This window comes from Cetorhinus maximus, chromosome 35 (genome assembly GCF_964194155.1).
Source record: "Cetorhinus maximus chromosome 35, sCetMax3.hap1.1, whole genome shotgun sequence".
Classification (NCBI taxonomy): Eukaryota; Metazoa; Chordata; class Chondrichthyes; order Lamniformes; family Cetorhinidae; genus Cetorhinus; species Cetorhinus maximus.
In genome coordinates, this window is record NC_135913.1 from 10,488,664 (window position 1) to 10,501,057 (window position 12,394).

Genomic DNA, 12,394 nt, shown 5'->3' on the forward strand with positions numbered 1-12,394 from the left:
ATTGGGAGGTGGAAAATAAAACCCCATTTTTTAAGAAAGGAGGGAGAGAGTAAAGTGGGAACTAGAGATCTGTTAGCCTGACATAAGTAGTAGGGAAAATGCGAGATTCTGCAATACAGGATGTGATAATAGAACACTTAGAAAATAATGGTAGCATTGGGCAGATTTAACATGGATTTATGAAAGGGAAATCATGTTTAACATACCTGTTGGGGTTTTTTGAGGATGCAGTCAGAATAGATAAGGGGAGACCCGTGGATGTGGTACAGTGAGGTAGCACAAGGATCACAGGCGCAGCTATTCACAATCTGTATCAATGATTTGGACGTGGGGATTAAATGTAATATTTAGAAGTTTGCAGGTGACAGGAAATTAGGCGGAAGTGTGAGCTGTGAAGAGGATGCAAAGATGCTTCAAGGGGATCTGGAGAGGATAAGAGAGTGGCCAAAATTTGGCAGAGGGAATACAATATGGAGAAATGTGAGGTTATCCACATTGGCAGGAAATAAGAAATACAGACCATTTGTTAAATGGTGAGAGACTGGGAAACGTTGATCTTCAAATGTATTTCAATGTCCTTGTTCATGACTCACTTAAAGCTAACATGCAGGTACAGCAAACAGTTAAAAAGGTAAATGGTATGTTGGTTTTTATTACAATTGGATTTGAGTTTAGGAGTAAAGATGTCTGACTGCCTTGGTGAGATGGCAACAGTAGCATTCTAAGAAGCTTTTGTCTTCTTAACTAAGGAAAGATATACTTGTCTTAGACTGAGTGCAATGAAGGTTCCACTAAAATAATACCTGGAGCAATGCGTGCTGAGGAAAAATTAAATAGACTGGTCCTCTATTCTCTGGAGTTTAGAAGAATGAGAGGTGATCTCATTCAGGCATACAAAATTCTTACAGGGATTAACAGTGTCGATGCAGGTAGGAGGTTGCCCCAGGATGGGGGTGTCTAGAACCAGGGGACACAGTCTCAGAATAAGGGGCAGGCCATTTAGGACTGAGATGTGGAGTAATTTCTTCACTCAGAGGGTGGGGAATCTTTGGAATTCACTGCCCCAGAGGAGGCTGTTATTTAGTATGTTCAAGACTAAGATTTATAGATTTCTACACATTGAAAGCATCATGGAACATGGGGTTAATAGAAGGAAATGTTGTTGAAGTGGAAGATGAATCATGATCTCAGTGAATGGTGGAGTGGGCTCGAAGGGCTGAATAGCTGGCTCCTGCTCCTATTTCATATGTTTTTATTGCAAGGGGAATGCATTGTAAAAGTAGGGAAGTTTTTCTGCAGCTATACAGGGCCTTAGTCAGGCAGCATCTGGAGTAAACTATAAAGTTTTGGTATATTTAGTTAAGAAAGGGTATAATTGCATTAGAGCCAGTTCAGAGAAGGTTCACTCGACTGATTGCTGGGATGAAGGGATTTATTTTATGAGGAAAAGTTAAGCAGATTGGGCCTATACCCGTTGGTGTTTAGGAGGCTGAGAGGTGATCTTACTGAACACATAGGATCCTGAGGGGACTTGACAGGGTGTATGCTGAGAGGATCTTTCCTCTTGTGGGTGTAGAACTTAGGGATACTGTCTTAAAAAATAGGGATCTCCCATTTAAGACTGAGATGAGAAGAAATTTAGTGAGTCTGTGGAATTCTCTTCTCAAGAGGCGAGTGGAGGCTGGGCCATTGAAGATATTCAAGACTGAGTTAAGGTGGATATTTGATTGACAAGAGAATCGAGGGTTACGCAGACCAACAGTAAAGCAGAGTTCAGGCCAGAATCAGATCAGCCAGAATCAGATCAGCCATCATCTTATCAAATGATGGAGAAGGCTTCGGGGCTGAATGGCCTACTCCTGCTCCTAATTACTCTGTTCTTATTCCAACACGTTCTTTAGACCACAATCTGTGACCAGTGATGGATAGAGAAGCATTATGTTTTGTGGACCCCAGAGGCTCTCTTGTGCCCGTTCATTAGGCCACTCGATCTCTCAGCTCCACCAACCATCCGCCCTGCCTTCAAGCCTCTCCTTACCTGAGGAAGGATGTTCTTGCTATAGAGGGGGTGCAGCGAAAGTTTACCAGACTGATTCCTGGGTTGGCGGGACCGACATATAAGGAGAGATTGAGTCGGTTAGGATTATATTCGCTGGATTTCAGAAGAATGAGGGGGGATCACCTAGAAAGCTATAAAATTGTAACACGACTTGACAGGGTAGATGCAGGAATGATGTTCCCGATGGTGGCAGAGTCCAGAACCAGGGGTCGCAGTCTGAGGATCTGGGGTAGAATTTAGGACTGAGATGAGGAGAAATTTCATCATCCAGAGAGTGGTGAACGTGTGGAATTCGGTACCACAGAAAGTAGTTGAGACCAAAACATTGTATGTTTTCAAGGGGGAGTTAGATATAGCTCTTGGGGTGAAAGGGATCAAAGGATATGTGTGTGTCCATGTCTCTGTGTGTCTGTGTGTGTGTGTGTCCATGTCTCTGTGAGTGTCTGTGTGTGTGTGTCCATGTCACTGTGTGTGTGTTGGTCCATGTCTGTGTGTGTGTGTGTTTGTCAATGTCTCTGAGTGTGTGTGTGTCCATGTCTCTGAGTGTGTGTGTGTCCATGTCACTGAGTGTGTGTGTCCATGTCTCTGAGTGTGTATGTGTCCATGACACTGTGTGTGTGTGTGTGTGTGTGTGTGTGTCCATGTCTCTCTGAGTGTGTGTGTGTGTCCATGTCTGAGTGTGTGTGTGTGTCCATGTCTCTGAGTGTGTGTGTCCATGTCTCTGAGTGTGTGTGTGTGTCCATGTCTCTGAGTGTGTGTGTCCATGTCTGTGTGTGTGTGTGTGTATGTGTGTCCATGTCTCTGTGTGTGTGTGTCCATGTCTCTGCGTGTGTGTGTCCATGTCTCTGTGTGTATGTGTCCATGTCTCTGTGTGTGTGTGTGTCCATGTCTTTGTTTGTGTGTCAATGTCTGTGTGTGTGTGTGTCCATGTCTCTGTGTGTGTGTGTCCATGTCTCTGTGTGTGTGTCCATGTCTCTGAGTGTGTGTGTGTCCATGTCTCTGAGTGTGTGTGTGTCCATGTCTGTGTGTGTGTCCGTGTGTCCATGTCTGTGTGTGTGTGTGTTTGTCCATGTCTCTGAGTGTGTGTGTGTCCATGTCTCTGAGTGTGTGTGTGTCCATGTCTCTGAGTGTGTGTGTCCATGTCTCTGAGTGTGTATGTGTCCATGACACTGTGTGTGTGTGTGTGTCCATGTCTCTCTGAGTGTGTGTGTGTCCATGTCTGAGTGTGTGTGTGTGTCCATGTCTCTGAGTGTGTGTGTCCATGTCTCTGAGTGTGTGTGTCCATGTCTGTGTGTGTGTGTGTATGTGTGTCCATGTCTCTGTGTGTGTGTGTCCATGTCTCTGCGTGTGTGTGTCCATGTCTCTGTGTGTATGTGTCCATGTCTCTGTGTGTGTGTGTGTCCATGTCTTTGTTTGTGTGTCAATGTCTGTGTGTGTGTGTGTCCATGTCTCTGTGTGTGTGTGTCCATGTCTCTGTGTGTGTGTCCATGTCTCTGTGTGTGTGTGTGTCCATGTCTCTGAGTGTGTGTGTGTCCATGTCTGTGTGTGTGTCCGTGTGTCCATGTCTCTGAGTGTGTGTGTGTGTCCATGTCTCTGAGTGTGTGTGTGTGTCCATGTCTCTGAGTGTGTGTGTCCATGTCTCTGAGTGTTTGTATGTCCATGTCTCTGAGTGTGTGTGTCCATGTCTCTGAGTGTGTGCGTGTGTGTCCATATCTGTGTGTGTGTGTCCATGTCTCTGTGTGTCAGTTCATGTCTCTGTGTGTGTGTGTGTCCCTGCCTATGTGTGTGTGTGTGTCCATGCCTCTGTGTGTGTGTTTGTCCATGTCTCTGAGTGTGTGTGTGTCCATGTCTCTGAGTGTGTGTGTCCATGACTCTGAGTGTGTGTGTGTCCATGTCTCTGAGTGTGTGTGTGTGTCCATGTCTCTGTGTGTGTGTGTGTGTGTGTGTCCATGTCCCTGAGTGAGTGTGTGTCTGTCTGTGAATGTGGGAGAGTGTGTGTGTGTGAGTGAGTGTGAGATTGATATTATAAAGCAGCAACACATTTCACCTTTGGAACAGAATCACTTTAGCCACCTCTGTTTCCTGTTGATGTTAACAGTTTTCAGAAATAACTGAGATATCAGTCAGCCTCTCTGTCTTTATTGTGATTTGAGGAAGGGTCACCAATTTCACAAGAGTCAGCAATCATTTATGAAAGGAACAATTTCCTTGACAGCTGTGTTGGAGAAGTTGTGATGTTTGTGACTGGCAGGGTAGTCCAGAACCAGGGGTCATCTCTGAGGATCTGGGGTAGACCATTTAGGACTGAGTTGAGGAGAAATTTCATCACCCAGAGAGTGGTGAACTTGTGGAATTTGTTACCACAGAAAGTAGTTGAGACCAAAACATTGTATGTTTTCAAGAGGGAGTTAGATATAGCTCTTGGGGTGAAAGGGATCAAAGGATATGTATGTGTCCATGTCTCTGAGTGTGTGTGTGTGTGTGTCCATGTCTCTGAGTGTGTGTGTGTCCATGTCTCTGAGTGTGTGTGTGTGTGTCCATGTCTCTGAGTGTGTGTGTGTGTCCATGTCTGTTTGTGTGTGTGTGTCCATGTCACTCTGAGTGTGTGTGTGTCCATGTCGGTGTGTGTATGTGTCCATGTCTCTGAGTGTGTGTGTGTGTTCATGTCTCTGAGTGTGTGTGTGTCCATGTCTCTGAGTGTGTGTGTCCATGTCTGTGTGTGTGTGTCCATGTCTCTGTGTGTGTGTGTGTGTCCATGTCGGTGTGTGTATGTGTCCATGTCTCTGAGTGTGTGTGTGTGTTCATGTCTCTGAGTGTGTGTGTGTCCATGTCTCTGAGTGTGTGTGTGTCCATGTCTCTGAGTGTGTGTGTGTCCATGTCTCTGAGTGTGTGTGTGTCCATGTCTCTGAGTGTGTGTGTGCGTGTGTCCATGTCTCTGTGTGTGTGTCCATGTCTCTGTGTGTGTGTCCATGTCTTTGTGTTTGTGTGTGTCCATGCCTCTGTGCGTGTGTGTGTCCATGTCTCTGAGTGTGTGTGTGTCCATGTCTCTGAGTGTGTCCATGTCTCTGTGTGTGTGTGTGTGTGTGTGTGTGTGTGTGTCCATGTCTCTGTGTGTGTGTGTGTCCATGTCTGTGTGTGTGTGTGTGTGTGTGTGTGTGTGTGTGTGTGTGTGTGTCCATGTCTCTGAGTGTGTGTGTCCATGTCTCTGAGTGAGTGTGTGTGTGTCCATGTCTGTTTGTGTGTGTGTGTCCATGTCACTCTGAGTGTGTGTGTCCTTGTCTCTGAGTGTGTGTGTGTCCATGTCTCCGTGTGTGTGTGTCCATGTCTGTGTGTGTGTGTCCATGTCTCTGTGTGTGTGTGTGTGTCCATGTCGGTGTGTGTATGTGTCCATGTCTCTGAGTGTGTGTGTGTGTTCATGTCTCTGAGTGTGTGTGTGTCCATGTCTCTGAGTGTGTGTGTGTCCATGTCTCTGAGTGTGTGTGTGTCCATGTCTCTGAGTGTGTGTGTGTCCATGTCTCTGAGTGTGTGTGTCCATGTCCCTGAGTGAGTGTGTGTCTGTCTGTGAATGTGGGAGAGTGTGTGTGTGTGAGTGAGTGTGAGATTGATATTATAAAGCAGCAACACATTTCACCTTTGGAACAGAATCACTTTAGCCACCTCTGTTTCCTGTTGATGTTAACAGTTTTCAGAAATAACTGAGATATCAGTCAGCCTCTCTGTCTTTATTGTGATTTGAGGAAGGGTCACCAATTTCACAAGAGTCAGCAATCATTTATGAAAGGAACAATTTCCTTGACAGCTGTGTTGGAGAAGTTGTGATGTTTGTGACTGGCAGGGTAGTCCAGAACCAGGGGTCATCTCTGAGGATCTGGGGTAGACCATTTAGGACTGAGTTGAGGAGAAATTTCATCACCCAGAGAGTGGTGAACTTGTGGAATTTGTTACCACAGAAAGTAGTTGAGACCAAAACATTGTATGTTTTCAAGAGGGAGTTAGATATAGCTCTTGGGGTGAAAGGGATCAAAGGATATGTATGTGTCCATGTCTCTGAGTGTGTGTGTGTGTGTGTCCATGTCTCTGAGTGTGTGTGTGTCCATGTCTCTGAGTGTGTGTGTGTGTGTCCATGTCTCTGAGTGTGTGTGTGTGTCCATGTCTCTGAGTGTGTGTGTGTGTGTGTCCATGTCTCTGTGTGTGTGTGTGTCCATGTCTCTGAGTGTGTGTGTGTCCATGTCTGAGTGTGTGTGTGTCCATGTCTCTGAGTGTGTGTGTGTCCATGTCTCTGAGTGTGTGTGTGTCCATGTCTCTGAGTGTGTTTGTGTGTTCATTTCTCTGAGTGTGTGCGTGTCCATGTCTCTGAGTGTGTGTGTGTCCATGTCTCTGAGTGTGTGTGTGTCCATGTCCCTGAGTGTGTGTGTGTCCATGTCTCTGAGTGTATGTGTGTCCATGTCTCTGTGTTTGTGTGTGTGTGTGTGTGTCCATGTCTCTGAGTGTGTGTGTGTGTCCATGTCTCTGAATGTGTGTGTGTGTCCATGTCTCTGAGTGTGTGTGTGTGTCCATGTCTCTGAGTGTGTGTGTGTCTGTCTATGAATGTGGGTGAGTGTGTGTGTGTGGATGTGGGAGTGAGTGTGAGATTGATGTTATAAAGCAGCAACACATTTCACCTTTGGAAGAGAATCACTTTAGCCACCCCTGTTTCCTGTTGATGTTAACAGTTTTCAGAAATAACTGAGATATCAGTCAGCCTCTCTGTCTTTATTGTGATTTGAGGAAGGGTCACCAATTTCACCAGAGTCAGCAATCATTTATGAAAGGAACAATTTCCTTGACAGCTGTGTTGGAGATGTTTTGATGTTTGTGACTGGCAGGGTAAAGAAGGGGCAAAGAGTGGGGGTGGTGCATTTTGATTCCAGCTGAGCTGCTCTCCCTCTGTATCGCTGTAACCTGCAGAGTGCAGACCAAGTGTTCCAAATTTGGAATAGATTGCAGAGCTCTTCACTTCTGGGCCAGCACGGACACCATGTGAATAAAGGCTGCAAAGATGTGAAAATAAATTCTCTCCCGTACATTGTTTCTGTTTGCTATGTATTTTTTCAACTCTGACAAAGAATGTGAGGAATTGACAAAATTATCTTGGAGACATTAGTAATAAAAAGAGCTTTAACACGATCCAATGTGTCGCGTTAAACAGTGACAATGTATTGCAGAGGAATTACCAAGTACAGCAACGTTTAACTACTCCCATTCTGAATGAGATTAAAGTCTGATTACCGTACCAAATGTGCACATTGCAGTCTGAAATAACTCCAAACAACCATCCCCAGCCAATAACTACAATGGGGGATGAGGAGAGAGTACATGTACAGGGCCAGGTGGTAAAAGAGCGAATACGCCACCCGGGCGAACTGTGCACCCTGCTGTGAACTTCAATCCCTTACAGTATTGTTCAATATTCACACTACATCAAAGTGTTTTCAGATGCAGCCATGCAATAACTGAACTTCCTTGAGACTGGCAAAGAGCAGCGCCTGTAGTGGCGGTGAGCGGCCAGCAGAGGGTAGGGTTGTATCACTTTAATCCCAAGACAATGATGAAAAAAATGATGGGTGTAAAACTGTCACCTGTCTCTGGGTGAAAATGAAACTGCAGGTTGAAGTTGAAGAGATAAATTGTTAACCAGGGTCTCACAATGACTCCCCGCACGATCCAGCCATCCAGTTGCACGATTTGTTACAGAGCTGGCTGCTCCCTTGATCCTTCAGCCTCCAAGTTCCCTTTCGGTTGGTTTCCACAACATTCAGTCACCACTCGTCAACATTACACTGTCAGATGGAGTTCAGGGGCTGGGAGAAAGAAAACAAATTCAGGGCATGAATCTGAGTTGGGAAATAAGATTGCCATTTCAAAATAATCAAAATAATTACTGCAATTAATATATTCATTTGGATAAATATTCATGGATATATACATCCACTCCAGTACACACACACTGAGAGAGACAACCACTCCTGTACACAAACACACACTAAGAGAGAAATCCACTCCTGTACACACACACACTGAGAGAGAAATCCACTCCTGTACACACACACACACTGAGAGAGAAATCCACTCCTGTACACACACACACTGAGAGAGACATCCACTCCTGTACACACACACACTGAGAGAGAAATTCAATCCTGTGCACACACACAGAGAGACATTAAATCCTGTACACACACACACACACTGAGACAGAATCCACTCCTGTACACACACACACTGAGAGAGAAATTCAATCCTGTGCACACACACAGAGAGACATTCAATCCTGTACACACACACACACTGAGAGAGACATTCACTCCTGTACACACACACACACTGAGAGAGACATTCAATCCTGTACACACACACACTGAGAGAGACATCCACTCCTGTACACACACAGACACTGAGAGAGAAATCCACTCCTGTACACACACACATTGAGAGAGACATTCAATCCTGTACACACTCACACTGAGAGAGACATTCAATCCTGTACACACACACACTGAGAGAGACATCCACTCCTGTACACACACACACTGAGAGAGACATTCAATCCTGTACACACACACACTGAGAGAGACATTCAATCCTGTACACACACACACTGAGAGAGACATCCACTCCTGTACACACACACACTGAGAGAGACATTCAATCCTGTACGCACACACACACTGAGAGAGACATTCAATCCTGTACACACGTACACACTAAGAGACATTCAATTCTATATACACACACGCTGAGGGATACATTCAATCCTGTAAACACACACACACTGAGAGAGACATCCACTCCTGTACACACACACACTGAGAGAGACATCCACTCTTGTACACACACACACTGAGAGAGACATTCAATCCTGTACACACATACACACTGAGAGAGACATTCAATCCTGTACACAGACACTGAGAGAGACATTCAATCCTGTACACAGACACTGAGAGAGACATTCAATCCTGTACACACACACACCCACACACTGAGAGAGACATCCACTCCTGTAAACACACAGACACTGAGAGAGACATCCACTCATGTACACACACACACCCACACACAGAGAGAGACATCCACTCCTGTACACACATAAGGAGAACTTAGGGACACTGTTTTAAAAAATAGCGGTCTCCCATTTAAGACTGAGATGAGAAGAAATTTAGTTATTCTGTGGAATTCTCTTCCCAAGAGGCGAGTGGAGGCTGGGTCATTGAATATATTCAAGGCTGAGTTAAGGTAGATTTTTGATTGACGAGAGAATCGAGGGTTATGCAGACCAACAGGAAAGCGGAGTTCAGGCCAGAATCAGATCAGCCAGAATCAGATCAGCCATCATCTTATCAAATGACGGAGAAGGCTTCGGGGCTGAATGGCCTACTCCTGCTCCTAGTTACTCTGTTCTTATTCCAACACGTTCTTCAGACTACAATCTGTGACCAGTGATGGATAGAGAAGCATTATGTTTTGTGGACCCCAGAGGCTCTCCTGTGCCCGTTCATTAGGCCCCTCGATCTCTCAGCTCCACCAAACATCCGCCCTGCCTTCAGGACTCCCAGCTGCAGCACTTCATCTTCCATTGGTGTAAGGATGGCAAGATCTGGACACCAGCACTCTTAGTGGCTGCTTCCCTGACATCATGTGCTCTCTTCTACAAGCAGATAAATTTGTATGATTACTCACCCATCAAAGATACACATTAGTCTATGCTGATGTCAGCCTGGCTGTCCATCATGTCCCCACAGAGATGCATCCTGCATGTGGACACTCAGTCTGGGCAGCGCAGGAGTCAACTTTCACTGGCCACGGCCTTCCACAGAGAGGCTGACATGTGGATAATGTGGATAAATGTGAGGTTATCCACTTTGGCAGCAAAAACAAGAAGGCAGGTTATTATCGGAATGGCTATAAATTGAGAGAGGGTGAATGCGCAATGAGACCTGGGTGTCCTCGTACACCAGTCGCTGAAGGTAAACATGCAGGTGCAGCAGGCGGCAAATAAGCCAAATGGTATGTTGTCCTTCATAGCGAGAGGATTTGAGTACAGGAACAGGGATGTCTTGCTGCAATTATACAGGACCTTGGTGAGGCCACACCTGGGATATTGTGTGCAGTTTTGGACTCCTTATCTGAGGAAGGATGTTCTTGCTATAGAGGGTGTGCAGCGAAGGTTTACCAGACTGATTCCTGGGATGGCGGGACAGACATGTAAGGAGAGATTGAGTCGGTTAGGATTATATTCACTGGTGTTCAGAAGAATGAGGGGGGATCTCATAGAAACCTATAAAATTCTAACAGGACGAGACAGGGTAGATGCAGGAAGGATGTTCCCAATGGTGGGGGATTCAGAACCAGGGGTCACAGTCTGAGGATACGGGATAGACTACTTTTGACTGAGATGAGGAGTAATTTCTTCACCCAGAGAGTGGTGAGCCTGTGGAATTCACTACCACAGAAAGTGGAAGAGGCCAAAACATTGCATGTGTTGAAGAAGGAGTTAGATATAGCTCTTGGGGCGAAAGGGATCAAAAGATATGGGCAGAAAGCGGGAGCGGGCTATTGAGTTGGATGATCAGCCATGATCATAATGAATGGCGGAGCAGACTCGAAGGGCCGAATGGCCTACTCCTGCTCCTATTTCCTCGGTTTCTATGTTTAACTCTGTTTCTCTCTGCAAATACTTGCCTGATCTGCTGAGTATTTCCAGTTTATTATATTTATATTTAATTTTCAACATTAATAGTATTATCTTTTTCCTTTATAAATGGATGTTGTGCTTTTGGAATGTCTCTTACTGTATATTATTATTAATAGTATTCGTTAAAACACTGTGGATTTACCCTGATTCCTGTTATTTTTCTCCCCCTGTTCCTTAGTCTATATCGTAACCTTCTCACTGATTCTTTTGTCGAGGATCTCGCCTCTGCTCTCAGTACAAACCGGTCACTGACGGATCTGAACCTGGGAGCAATCTCCTTCACAGACCAATCTGTCCCCGCTCTCCGCCGCCTCATCCTGAACTGCAGGACTCTGAGTCTGATCGTGTGAGTGTTTGTGTTAATTTTTAGTGTAATAACTAAAATATAAATGGGATTTAAAATATAAATGGTCCTGAATCTATCAAACAGCAGCAATGAAAAGCGGATTGCCGCTGCTCGACAAGATTCTCCCAAACTGAAATTGCTTCATTTTCCTCCCGGGACCTTCAGCAGTGACCCCCACCAACCCCCACCCCGCCCCGGGGAGCTCCATCCGAGCAGAGTCTAGTCGGGTCAGGGGAGAGTGGTGGAGACGGCGGGGTCGGGGGGGTGGGTGGTGTTAATGCGGTCAGGCTGATGGCTAATGGGGCTGGGTCAGCGGCGTTGTTGGGTCGGGCTGTAAAGCCGGGGGTTTAGTCAGATTTGGTCAAGGACAGAGTTGGGAGGGTGAGGAGGTAGTCGGGTTGGTGGGGGTGGTTGGAGGGGTTAATCGGGTAGTGTGGGTGTAGTATGATGGTCAGTGGGGGGTGGGGGTGGTTGGAGGGGATAATCGGGTAGTGTGGGTGTAGTATGATGGTCAGTGGGGGGTGGGGGTGGTTGGAGGGGTTAATCGGGTAGTGTGGGTGTAGTATGATGGTCATTGGGGGGGTGGGGGTGGTTGGAGGGGTTAATCGGGTAGTGTGGGTGTAGTATGATGGTCACTGGGGGGGTAGGGGTGGTTGGAGGGGTTAATCGGGTAGTGTGGGTGTAGTATGATGGTCAGTGGGGGGGTGGGGGTTGTTGGAGGGGTTAATCGGGTAGTGTGGGTGCAGTATGATGGTCAGTGGGAGGGTGGGGGTGTTTGGAGGGGTTAATCGGGTAGTGTGGGTGTAGTATGATGGTCAGTGGGGGGTTGGGGGTGGTTGGAGGGGTTAATCGGGTAGTGTGGGTGTAGTATGATGGTCAGTGGGGTATGGGGGTGGTTGGAGTGGTTAATCGGGTAGTGTGGGTGTAGTATGATGGTCAGTGGGGGTGGTTGGAGGGGTTAATAGGGTAGTATGGGTGTAGTATGATGGTCAGTGGGGGGTGGTGGTGGTTGGAGCGGTTAATCGGGTAGCGTGGGTGTAGTATGATGGTCAGTGTGGGGTGGGGGTGGTTGGAGGTGTTAATCGGGTAGTGTGGGTGTAGTATGATGGTCAATGGGGGGTGGGGGTGGTTGGAGTGGTTAATCGGGTAGTGTGGGCGTAGTATGATGGTCAAGGGAGTGGTGGGGGTGGTTGGAAGGGTTAATCGGGTAGTGTGGGTGTAGTATGATGGTCAGTGGGGGGTGTGGGTTGGTGAT

At 46.4% G+C, this 12,394-nt stretch overlaps 1 protein-coding gene across 1 annotated transcript in view; it reads left to right on the forward strand.

The window, feature by feature from the left end:
* The window catches only part of LOC144672030 (NACHT, LRR and PYD domains-containing protein 3-like), a 977,887-nt gene that overhangs the window by 382,931 nt on the left and 582,562 nt on the right, over positions 1–12,394 (forward strand). The window lies entirely within an intron of this gene.